Raw genomic sequence first — 12,395 nt, forward strand, 5'->3', positions numbered from 1 at the left:
AGCATCATATGGAATCTTCATCTGGCAGTCCTCAACCAGGTTCATAAAATAGTGAAGAAAATTCTTGTATAATTAAGTAAATCACATGTGACAAATCAGGTAAACTTTGTTTTTGCACTCTATAGTTGTCATTTACAAGAATCACTTTTTATATTCATGCAAATGTTTTTGAGGTCTATATAATAAAATTGAGGATTGCTTTTACTGCATGTCAGATATCCAGTGACATTCAGACTTGCTTCTCATCATGCTCAATACACAAAGTAATTTGGAGAGCACTGCTTATAAGCCGCTTTCATTTCTTGCAACTCTACATTGAAAATCAACTTTAAGGGAGGTTTCCTAAAACTGATAGCCATGGTTATTTAAGGACCATCAAAGAATGACAACTATTTTGATTTAGACACCAGCACAGAAGATGTCTTCTGCTGACAAGAATGAGAAATAAACAAATTACATTTCAATTTGATTCCTATTTGTCAGGTCTTGTAAATGTACTGTACATTACTTGAGTCACAGAAGGGCAATATATAAAGTGACTTGTAAAGTATCTTATTTTAAAAGGTAATAGTGCAAGGCGGAAATAAAACAATACAACTGAATCTCTCTGATTTCACTGGTTGTATATTATATGTATAATAGAATTCTCTTATGCTGCTTTCTTATAGGCCTTTCTAGTTCAAGTATCAAAAATGCAGTGATTAGGGTTCAATACATCAAAACAAAGGATTTTTCATTTCAAATGTAATTGTTGTAATGAACAGTTCTTTCTGGGCCCTATGCGGACGACACGATCTGGAATTGTAAGGATACAATAGGGAAAATAGTCATGCAGGAGAAGGGTCTGGAGACGGGGGGCGTGTCCGAGGAGTACAGGTGTCCAGGGGGAGTGAATCCAAAGCGAACAATCCAAGGGTATATCCAAAGGGGGGATCCAATACGGGAGGCAGAATCCAAGACCAGGGGATCCATCCAAAGGAACTAAAAACAAGAACCAGATCGGAACTGGCAGGGAAATCAGGAACAGGAAACTAAAACCATGACGGAGCCAGACGCGGCAAAACCCCCGGGCTCTCACGAAACGGGATTCAATGAGAAGCCTCGGGCAAACGCCTGCGTCTGGCTTTAAAGGTGGAACTAAAGAGGGGCTGGAATAAGGAACACGTGTAAGCAATGGGGGAAAACGAGGAAGGGCTGGAGGGCCCTTAAGAGAGGAAGTAGCGATTGTGACAGTTGTGTTCTCAATTGACTTTCCTGGTAATTTAGAAATTAAAATAATATCAAATAATAGCTTAACATTTTAACATAGCCTTTGTAATAAATTATTTCTAGGCAAACAATTTATTGGGCAGTGAAGAACATAAAGGGTACAATAGAGAAGAGGCTATTAAGCAGTTTGGAAGTTATGCAGTAGCTAAGCAACCCATCTACAGTAGCTGTTTCCTGAAAGAAGGAAAGACATCGTTTTCAGTGGCATGACTATGTAGCCTGAATATGGTTGACATTGCCGTTGAGTTATTTGAATGTTTGTATCACATTTGCTCCTGTGTTCAAAATTATATTACAGCGATATCTAAGGACCCTGATAGATTACACGGGGTAAATTGGGCAAACTACATTAATTATTATTATTACCAACATCATCATCATCATTATTAAACAATTTGTTTGTGGAAGGGTACAGTATTCCATAAGAATGGAGCAGTGAAAAAACATACTCAACAAAAGTTTGAAAGTTAGTCCAAGGTAAAGTTAGCAAAGGACCAGCCTCAACTGAATAAAGCTTACAGGAAAATTTGTAAATATGAAGGAGTTCAGAAGTGTGTGATTGACCCTTAAACATCAGGAACAAGATCTGAATACATGACTTTATACTGTAGGTGTTGGAGATGGGGGTTTTAATTTACTGTAACAATCAGAAATTGTACTTGATGACTTTTAGGAACCAAACATACAGTAACACCTTGCAGTTTCACACATGTATTCTATATATACTATATACAATTTACTGATATAACCAAAACATGCATACAAAAGCTGATCGTAGTTGACTTACATTTACAGATGCAGCCATTCAAAGTGCACGTTACAGACACGTACTGCAGGTGGCGTCGCGCATTGTGACGCAAGATGACGCGAGGCACCGCAGTACATGATTGGTTGACCGACAGGGGCACTCGTGGTCCGTTGGTCTGTCGTAGAAAGACTTACAGTAAACGTCTTTGCTGTGCCCGTTGTAGATATTGAATTTTACCACTGAAAGGAAATCTTAGTAGCTGAGCATAAAAAGAATAGGAGCATACTGTAACGCGTGTGAAGCCCATAAACGATATTAATTTTGGAACATAAACATACAGTATATGGCTGGTCTTGGTACTTTAAAGAAAAAATACACACCAGTATTCCATTTCTCCCTAAACATTTTAAGCATCGAAGTCTTTAACTAAAGAGATACCGGAGTCAACAGGCATACTTTTAGAATTTGATTAAAAGGGAATATAATATTGAATCGCGTATATATTTTATGAAAGCAAGATTGCTCACCTGGACAAAAGTACACAACCTACCTTTATCAGAAATATTTATGCATCAAAGCCTTTACCGAAGATATTACTAATAGTATTAATAATGAATGACTTTGGACAAGCTGTATACTCAAAGTATAATTTCTTTAGCACATTTGTACAAGCACTTGGAATCTGTCCAAGCCATACTTTGTCAGGCATTTTGTTTTACTTCAACGGGCATAAAAACTTCCTTGCTTTTAACAGGGTGTTTCATAATTTCTAACTACGAAAATGATTTAAAATGCGACACTTATCATTCAACTAGAGCTCAAAACATCACAAGGATCCTCAAGAGCACAGCAAAGACTGTATTAAAAGATACTTGTATGAGATACATGAGAATCCAGGCTTTTTTTATCAATGCTTTTCCGTATACCAGATTTTATGGAACCACTTCAGAAGGGTGTCAGCCAGTCAGATTCCAGGAATCGGTACTTTAAAGGAAAAATACACACCGGTATTCCATTTCTCCCTAAACATTTCAAGCATCGAAGTATTTAACTAGCATGTGAAATAGCGTGTGAAAAAAGTGGTAGTTTTAAGCTTTTCCGCTAATATAATATGGAATCGCGTATCTAAAGAATTTAATAACGATATGATTACATTCGTGTACTGCGACAGGGCTGTGTAGGGCTGTTTCGCCTCCCTGTTCATGTGAGTTGTCTTGTAGCCTACTGGTCTACGTGCCTGATTAACAACTTGCAGGTTGTGTGTTCAAATCCAGCTGGTGCTGGACTTTTCTTTTAACAAACATTTCTTCGAAAAAATAGAATAGCGATATTATGGACAATCAATTGACTTTTATATTTCAAAATATCGCAACATGATTGATTCTAAGTCATTTTTGATAACAATGAATAGTCACCTTCTTCCCTTCTGACAACGGTCCCTGCTTCTGCTTCCTGCTTCTATTGTGTGTGTGTGTAATAGAGTAAATTTTTATAGAGAAATGGAGGCTGGACAGTATGCGATACAATATAAACATTTCTATTGATTTAAATCGTGTTTTGATTTAAATCGCAAACGCGTGTTTAATTATATGTGTTTTTTAAATCATAATCAGGCTAATGTAACATAAATTGATACAGTATCTCTGTCTTATTTTTAGCAAATAAAGTGCATTTTTGCACACTATATGTGCAAACGTTTTATGATATGTCGCTGTTGTGAATGTCTGTGGACATGTGCTGGCTGGACAGGAGGCTCCACTGTACACAGAGAGCTTAGAAGACAAAGATATCAATTTATTTTAGTCAAAAATTTATATATCACCTTTAAAAGTGGAATCTCAAAGCAAAGTAAATACCCAACACTGATTGAACCCATCTGCCATGCTAATAAAACACCTTGAATTGAATTGAATTGAGGGAAAGAGGGGGGGAGGGCGCGCGGCAAATAAGATACACTCCACAGGCATCCACAACAGCAACATATGAAACGTTTGCACATATAGTTAAGTTATTACTTGGTTTTCAAAGTCGGGAGACATTAGAGGCTTGCCACACCCGGACTGTTAAACCAACGCATTAGCACGTCAAAGCCCATTGAGGACTCGGGCGCAATAATTGTTTTGTCCCTTGATTTACTGATCTGCATTTATTATGGAAATTGAGTTCCTGCTCTGTGCAGACGACCTGGCCCCGCTGTCGCCCACAAAACAGAGGCTGCGCCAGAACCTGGCACTGCTGGAGCAGCACTGTCAGACCTGGGCGCCGACAGTCAATCTGGACAAGACCAGTTATGGTTTTCCAGAAAAAAAGCCAGACCCCAGGGAAACAGCTACAAATTCACACTTAACAACACATTAACACCTAACAACGGGAGCAGGGACGAATTAGGCCAGTACCCACTATTGTTAAACATACAGAAAAGGATATTAAAGTATTGAATATTAGTATTGGCTTTAGTATTAGCCATACAGAACATTAAAGTGCCCCTTTTCCATTCAGCGGGTGCCTGAGCCGCTGTGTCCTATCTTCTGACAGTCGCCGTTGTGAACAAACATTTCTTTGAAAAAATGAGACGTTTCCCTTGGTCAGAGATATAAATATATAATATATAAATAAATTAAATTTAACTAACATGTGAAATAGCGTGTGAAAAAGTGGTAGTTTAAGCTTTTCTGCTAATATAATATGGAATCGCGTATCTAAAGAATTTAATAACGATATGATTATATTCGTGTACTGCGACAGGGCTGTGTAGGGCTGTTTCGCCTGTCTCTTCATGCGACTGTACCAGGAAGAGGATTTCTTTCTATTCGAAACGTGTATTTTAAAAGTTTAAGAAGTAAAAACCTTACAGCGTACACAGATTTCTAAACTGATCAGGATCGTTATCTTTGTCTTATGCATAATAATGTTCACCGCTCTGTCCAGCAAATTAATAATAAACTTTATTTTATATAGCGTTTTAAACGAATAAGTAATTAGATTGCTCATAAACCTAATCACTTGCTTTTTCTTTTTATTTAGGCACAGATTTCAACTATAGATCGTATTATTAATAACCATAATAACAACCAACCAACAAAAACAACCATATAACCATAATACCAACCAAAAACATAGATAACGACCACAATACAAAATCAAATATATCAAACCATTATACTCTCGCAAATTCCTCCAATTATCATAATCCCGCCCCTTATGCAAAACCAAACCCTCCTCCCATCCCAGTTTCTCCTCTTTATCATAAACAAAATCCACCTCAATTTTCAACATAAAGCCTTGCTGCTTACTGGGTTTTTGAGGGGGGGAGGTGTATTTCGCTGGAAATCTCGCCTGCTTCTACTTTACGAGTACAACCCCCTCTCTGCAGGAGTGCTGGCTGTGACGAATTAAACCGGTTTCACAAGTATTTTTAAAGTAGGAAGTACAGTGTTAACTGATAGCTGGGCACCTCAATTAAGTCGCTTTAACATGCTAATGCGTTGGTGTAACAGTCCGGGAGTGGCAAGCTTCTAATGTCAACTCGACTCGATTGGAAGACAATGAACGTATTTTAGCCCTAAATGAATTAATAGCAAACATGGTTTACATAAAATACATTTTTCCAAGAAAGTTTATAATAATGCGATCTATAGTTGAAATCTGAGCCTAAATATAAAGGAAAAGCATTTTCAGAGAGCAATCACGCTGTGTTTATGTAGAAAAAGCGATTAGGTTTATGAGCAATCTAATTACCTATTCGCCTAAAACGCTATATAAAATAAAGTTTATTTAGAGATGAATGATCAGTGTCGCAGTTTAAATAATTTTCGTAGGAGGGCTTGGACAGATTCCAAGTGCATTTTTGCAATTTACGTTGTAATACAGTTTAGAATACAGTTAGTCTAAGCTTTATCAGCTTTATTTATGGGTTGCAATTTAGAAAAAGTCAAAAACCGCACTCAAAATGCAATTTAGAGCTTTCTGGCAAGGGGAGACACCCAAATTATAATGTAACATGCCACTGTTTGTGCATTAACAAAGTTATACTGCAATTTTCCTTAGATACGCGATTAAAAAAAAATAAATTTTTGAATCCCCGGCGGAACACACTCCATAAGAATCAGCACTTTTATACAGTATATCGCCTTTAAACACATATATTTAGACACGCGTTTACGATTTAAATCAAAACGCGATTCAAATCAATATAAATGTTTATTTTTTAACGCATAGGTGACTATTCATTGTTATTAAAAAGACTTAAATTCGATCATGTTGTGATATTTAGAAATATAAATTTGTTTGGTGCAAGTGAGGTTTTATTTAATCTCTGACCAAGGGAAACGTTTCATTTTTTCGAAGAAATGTTTGTTAAAAAATAAAGTGATACTGTACAGTAGTTCCATGGGATTCAATCACAGACCATGTGACATGGGAGTCAGGAAACTAACACACAGCGCCACCAGATTTGATAACGCTATAAAAATGCTATAAAATAATGTGACTAGGCACAGAACAAGTTTACAGCACAGTACAATAATAAATGCTGACCATGACTTTAGGAGCATAAATTACCTTACATTCAATTTAAACACAAGCTGTCTTTAGCCCTCTAAGCTGGTTCATACAGAAATGTAGAGATCCAGGCTCAGAACACACAGCTTCATTAGTGAATACATATGCAGGACAACTAGAGAAGACGTTTTACAGAGGATGGATTTTTAGAAACATCCCATCAGTGACATCACTGAAGTCAACTCCTACTGTGGGTAACTGTCGTGTGGATAGTTTCACAAGAATCAGACAAAGGTTTAAGCATCGCTTGTTCTAGATAAAACTGCAAAAAAAAAACAACAACCCATAATGTACTTCTTTGCGGCTCTGTTTGCCCAAATCATATATTCACAACGTTAAATTAGAAAATAATATTACGTAACCAAAATCCGCAATATGGAAACAGAACCTGTGTAATTGTTGACAGATGATGTTCTCGTAACATTTTTACAAGACAAACTACAACATTTAAAAAATGACTTGTATGTACTTGATATCTCTAATCAATCCACGGCGATATAGTTAAAGCAGTCGCCGCACAAAACGAAACTAAAACGCCCTGGGCATACCGTTTCGCGCTTCTTATCAGTTGCTCAAAAGTAATTTGACCGTATGAAATGCATAATATAAACCTAGAAACATATACAGTACGTGAGCAGTACTTACGTAGTATCGGTGTCAAGACATACCAATATCTCAAGACCGATTCTGGTCATAATGAAACCATGTTTCGTGTATGTTTTCTTTAAAGTACCGAGACCAGCCATATACTGTATGTTTATGTTCCAAAATTAATATCGTTTATGGCCTTCACACGCGTTGCAGTATGCTCCTATTCTTTTTATGCTCAGGCACTAAGATTTCCCTTCAGTGGTAAAATTCCATATAAATATTCAATACTTAAACGGGCACAGTTAAGACATTAAATATACATATACATACTGTATACAGTACAGTTTGCATACGGTAATATGTTTATGTTCCTAAATCAATCTCTTTTATGAGCATGTGAAAGGCATGGTGAATCGATTCTCAAAAATTACTGTACTTTGCATGATTGGAAAAAAATGCGTGATTGCGAAATGCTGTGGTGTTACTTTTACAAAGACGGTCAATGAAAAAAAGAATGTGGACCAGGGCAATACTTTGAGTTTACAGCTTGTCCAAGGTCATTTATTATTAATACTATTAGTAATATCTTCGTTAAAGACTTTGATGGCTACAGCTCAAACATGAGAGGTTGAGCTTTATTAGCTCCACCTTGCGGAAATTCCGGATACTATTATTTTGCTAGCGGTATTTACCGGTAACTTGCGGTATTTAACGGTAACTTGCGGTAGACTGCGTACAGCGTACCGGAAAATAATGCGGTATCGCCCGCGCATTTTGAATGGCTGCATCTGTATATTCTCAGACACAAGTAAATATGCATTTACTATCGTGAACTAAACATCAAACATGTTTGGAATAACAGTTCAACTCTCGAGAAGCATGTGAATAACTCAATGAATCCATTTGTCCAATCCTTGATGTGCTTAAACTTTGCATTGGTAAGCAGAGCTGGGCTAGGTTTGTCCGTGGTAGGTTCTCTGTGCTGGGAGGGTCCTGGGTACAGATAGAAGATAGTGAGAAAAAGAGCTTTTGCCTTGTGTGGGGGCTCAGGCAGCTGTGCCAAAGTAGCATCCCGCTGACTTAGATCTTTAAAACTGTCTGTGCACAATTTGTCTTTTTGAGGTCCAGGTGCATGGTTGACAAGGTGGGAATAGCGTGTTCAAAATATGCTGAGATATTCAGAATGTTGACAAAAAGAAAAAAAATCAAATACTAGCAAAATTCTATACTTTACTGAGTTACTCTCTCGGCCTGGTATCTTGGAGAAAAGTTTAAGTCCTGACTTGAAAATCAGTTTGCCAGTTTAGATGGAGAGAGATTAGAAGCCAGTGGTTAACCAGCAAAAACGTGTTGGGTTCTTGCTTTTAAGGTACTGTATGACATCACAAGTTAGTGAATGGCTCAGATGCTATCAGGTTTTGTTCTGGTACCAACCCTATAGATCCGAATGAAGATCCACCAACTGGAAGTGATTGACCACGCCCTGTGACTTTAAGATCAGGTCCAGACATGCCATTGGCTCTCTGCTAGACATCCAGGAGCCAGCAGCGGACATTATCATTTTGGATCATTATCCAAAAGACAAACTCATCTCCCTTACTTTCCCACATGTAAAGACCAGTAGGTCATTCTGTAGCTGAGATCACTTTTGGACATATCCAATTTTGGACATATTGCAACTTACTGAGAAGAGTTTTAAAGAGCCCACAGAGCAAAGAGTTGCAGAAATCAAGAATGGATTTATACAGTAAATGTACAAATCAAGCATTCACCTTAGAGAAAGTATATAAATCATTAAAAGCAATATGCCCAAGAATTAACCTGTTTCACACAATGATTTACTGGGGCCATGGGGGATTTATAAAGAACATATAAACAAAATGCTGCCTGCTAGTCAGAGCTGGTAAGAGCAGAGCCAGTTAAAAACAGTGCCATTGCTAGACAAGAACACCTGCAAGTGTTTGAGCAACACTGAATGACTTACTACAGTGGTTCTCAAACTGTGGTACGCGTACCGGCAGTGGTACGTGGAGTGCCGCCAAGTGGAACGCCAAATGACCCTGGAACTGTGTCGTGTGCGCTGAAAAGTCGGGACGGGTTTTCATATTTTGTATTTTAATACGTGTCGAATACGCAGCGTACGTACTACGATACAGTGCGCGCTAATACTTCAGTGGACATAAGAGATACTCTGCAATTCTATACCACTCTATAGGAATGCGTGCTACGGACGCAAGTGACCAATTGTATTTAAAAAAAGCTACTGTATCTCCTGTATCATAGGGAGAAAGGAGAATGTGCGTGATTTTGGAACAATGCCAACGTTGTAAACACAGGAATGCATAGAAATACGTGCTACGAACGCAGGTAATCTTGTGAGCACACGAAAGCGTGATAACAGAAAAATATTTAAGAACTGTTCTAATTTGAGAAAAATACACCGAGCGTCTCTGTGTTTCGCTCCCATGCGCATGAAATAAAAACTTTAAATAAATACGGAAATAAAAACGGAAACGCGGAAAAATGCAAGCTTGCAGATTGCTAAAGCAGGTAAGCTACACTATTTTTGAAGAACCTTATTTACCGTTGGCAAAAGAGCTGACACGTATTATGTGTAGAGAAAAAGCTGCTAAACAGCTCGACCTGCTGCCCCCCTCCCCCTGAAAGACACAGTCACTCATAGAATTATTGAAATGAAGGATTATATCAAAAGTACACTGATAGAGCGCGTTAAGATGAGCAGATGTTTTTCACTGCAATTAGATGAGTCTGTAGTCGATTTAGCCAATTTGCTCGTTAATGTTAGATACGAGTTTGAGGGTACGTCCTATGAGGACTTTCTGTTCTGTAAGACGCTACCAACAGGAACTACAGGAGAGCACATATTTCAGCTTCTGAATGAATTTATCGAAGTTAATGGCCTCGACTGGATAAAATGCGTCTGAGTTTGTACAGACGGTGCTAGAGCAATGACAAGCCGACATAACGGTGTAGTTGCACGAATTAGATAGGTTACTCCAGAAATTAATGGACGCATTACAACATCCACCGCGAGACCTTTGCGTCAAGAAAATGCCTGACGATTTAAAATCTGTTCGACTCTGTTGTGAATTGTATCAAGGCTCGAAAAATTAATTCACATCTGCTTTACTCAACTAAACAGGCTCACCCCTCTCACTGAAATGGTGCTTTTTTATTAGTTGTTGTTAATGTTTTTTTTCTGTAAAACACTTTGAGAAGCCACCTTTAAAGGCGCTATATCAAATAAAGTTTATTATTATAATATTTATTATATGTATGTGTGAGTGTGTGTGCACGCGCGCTCATGTTGGTCATTGAGAATTTCTGGGGTTCCTATGAGATGATGACTTGTAGGTGGTACTTGGATGCTTTGGTTGGATTAGGGGTGGTACTTGGTCCAAAAAGTTTGAGAACCACTGACTTACTATATCAAAAGCAGCACTAGGATCAAGGAGCATAAGAATACTTATAGCCCCCAAGACAAACTCATCAAGAAAATAATTTACAACCTTGACAAGAGAAGTCTCAGTGCTATGATTTGTGAACAAAATGGACTGGAATGGTTCGAACAGATCATTAGCTATGAAGTGAGTCTATAATTGATAAAAACAGTAAATTAGAAATTAGTCTTTAGTTAATCGTTATATCAGAATCCAAGCCGGGTTCCTTTAGTATTAAAGTGATTGATGTAGTCTTGAAAAGAGTAGGGACCACACTGATGGAAAGGGAATCGTTGATAATATTGACAATTATAGGGCAGATGTCTGGCAGGAAAGTTTTAAGAGGTAGTGATGGGATCTAGGCAACAAGAATTGAACTATGCTGAATTCAATATTTACTCTGGTACAGGGGGAATGTCGATGGAAAAACTAGGGCTTAAATAGTTGTCCAAATCAGGTACTGTATAAGGGTAAGGCTTGATTTAGCTAATTGTAGATTTATAGATTAAAATCTGGAACAAAAGCAAAGGTAAACAATTTTTTGTATTTCTCTCTGGCCCTTGACAAGAGCTGTGATGTATATGACACAACCCAGCTATTAACATTCATATGAGGTTTAACTACTCATCAAGCTGGCTTCAGTGCAGTCAATGAAAAACACTATGGGGAAAGATTTATTAGGACAAATTTGGGACTGAATTTGGGGAAGCTAGCCAATGTGACTACTGATGGGTGTCACTAATATGACAGAAAAAAATGTTGGCCTTCTGAAAAGGTTACAAGATCAAGTAGCAGGAGAAAACCCAGCACAGAAAATAGTTTTTTTCCATTGCATTATTCATCAGGAAGTTCTCTTTAAATCTGTCCTGAAGATAAACCATGTTGTGGAATTAGTAACCAAATCAGAGCTTCAATCAGAGTGAGAGCATAAACCACAGGCAGTTTGTCACTCTTTTGGAAGAGCTGGAGTCAGAGAACTCAGACCTCAGCTATCATACAAAAGTTAATTGGCTTAGCTTGGGTAAAGAAATTGGTCATTTGTTTAAAGTTAAAAGAAAAGAAGGGGACTTCTCTGAATTGAATGACATAGAGTGGCTGACAGATTTTGCGTTTGCTGTGGATGTTACAGATCTTATGAATGAATTGAATACCAAGCTATATGGCAAATGCCCTTTTGTGTATCAGATTTATAGAATGTTTAAGGCCTTCATGGCAAAGCTGCTCCTGCTGACCCAGTTGGAAAGCAACAATCTTACCCATCTCTTCACATTGAAAGACAGGGACATATTAGGTGACCAATGGGGAAAATATACCTGAAAGCTGCATGCAAGGTGAATTTTCCCAATGATTTGAGGATTTTTAAAACAAAAGAAAATGACATGTTTGTATTTTCCTCTCCTTTCACATTCAACGTAGATAACACTACCAGCGCCCTACAGTACAACTTGAGTTTATTGATCTGCAGTCTGATGCACTGCTGGTACAATACTTCAAATCAGAGTTGCTGCTGAGGTTCTCTCAAAAAACAAAACTTTCCAAAGATCAGGATGTATGCTCAGAAGCTTCTTGTTTTCTGTTTGTTAAGCTACACTACATATGCAAACTGATGTTTTCATTGATGAAATAAAAGATACAAGCCAAGATACAGATCTTCCCTCACTGATGATCACCACTCAGCACTGCTGTGCATTGCAACATCTGAAATCACACCATATCAGAGATTGCACTCCTCTCACTGAGTACAGTTTTGATGTGTTATATTACAA

At 37.8% G+C, this 12,395-nt stretch overlaps 1 pseudogene; it reads left to right on the plus strand.

Moving 5' to 3' along the window:
* The first annotated feature begins 11,372 nt into the window (after positions 1–11,372).
* Positions 11,373–11,946, plus strand: LOC148835169 (general transcription factor II-I repeat domain-containing protein 2B-like; annotated as a pseudogene).
* The last annotated feature ends 449 nt before the right edge of the window (positions 11,947–12,395 follow it).

The sequence above is a fragment of the Atractosteus spatula genome, chromosome 5, assembly GCF_055471065.1.
Source record: "Atractosteus spatula isolate fAtrSpa1 chromosome 5, fAtrSpa1.hap1, whole genome shotgun sequence".
NCBI classification, from domain to species: Eukaryota; Metazoa; Chordata; class Actinopteri; order Semionotiformes; family Lepisosteidae; genus Atractosteus; species Atractosteus spatula.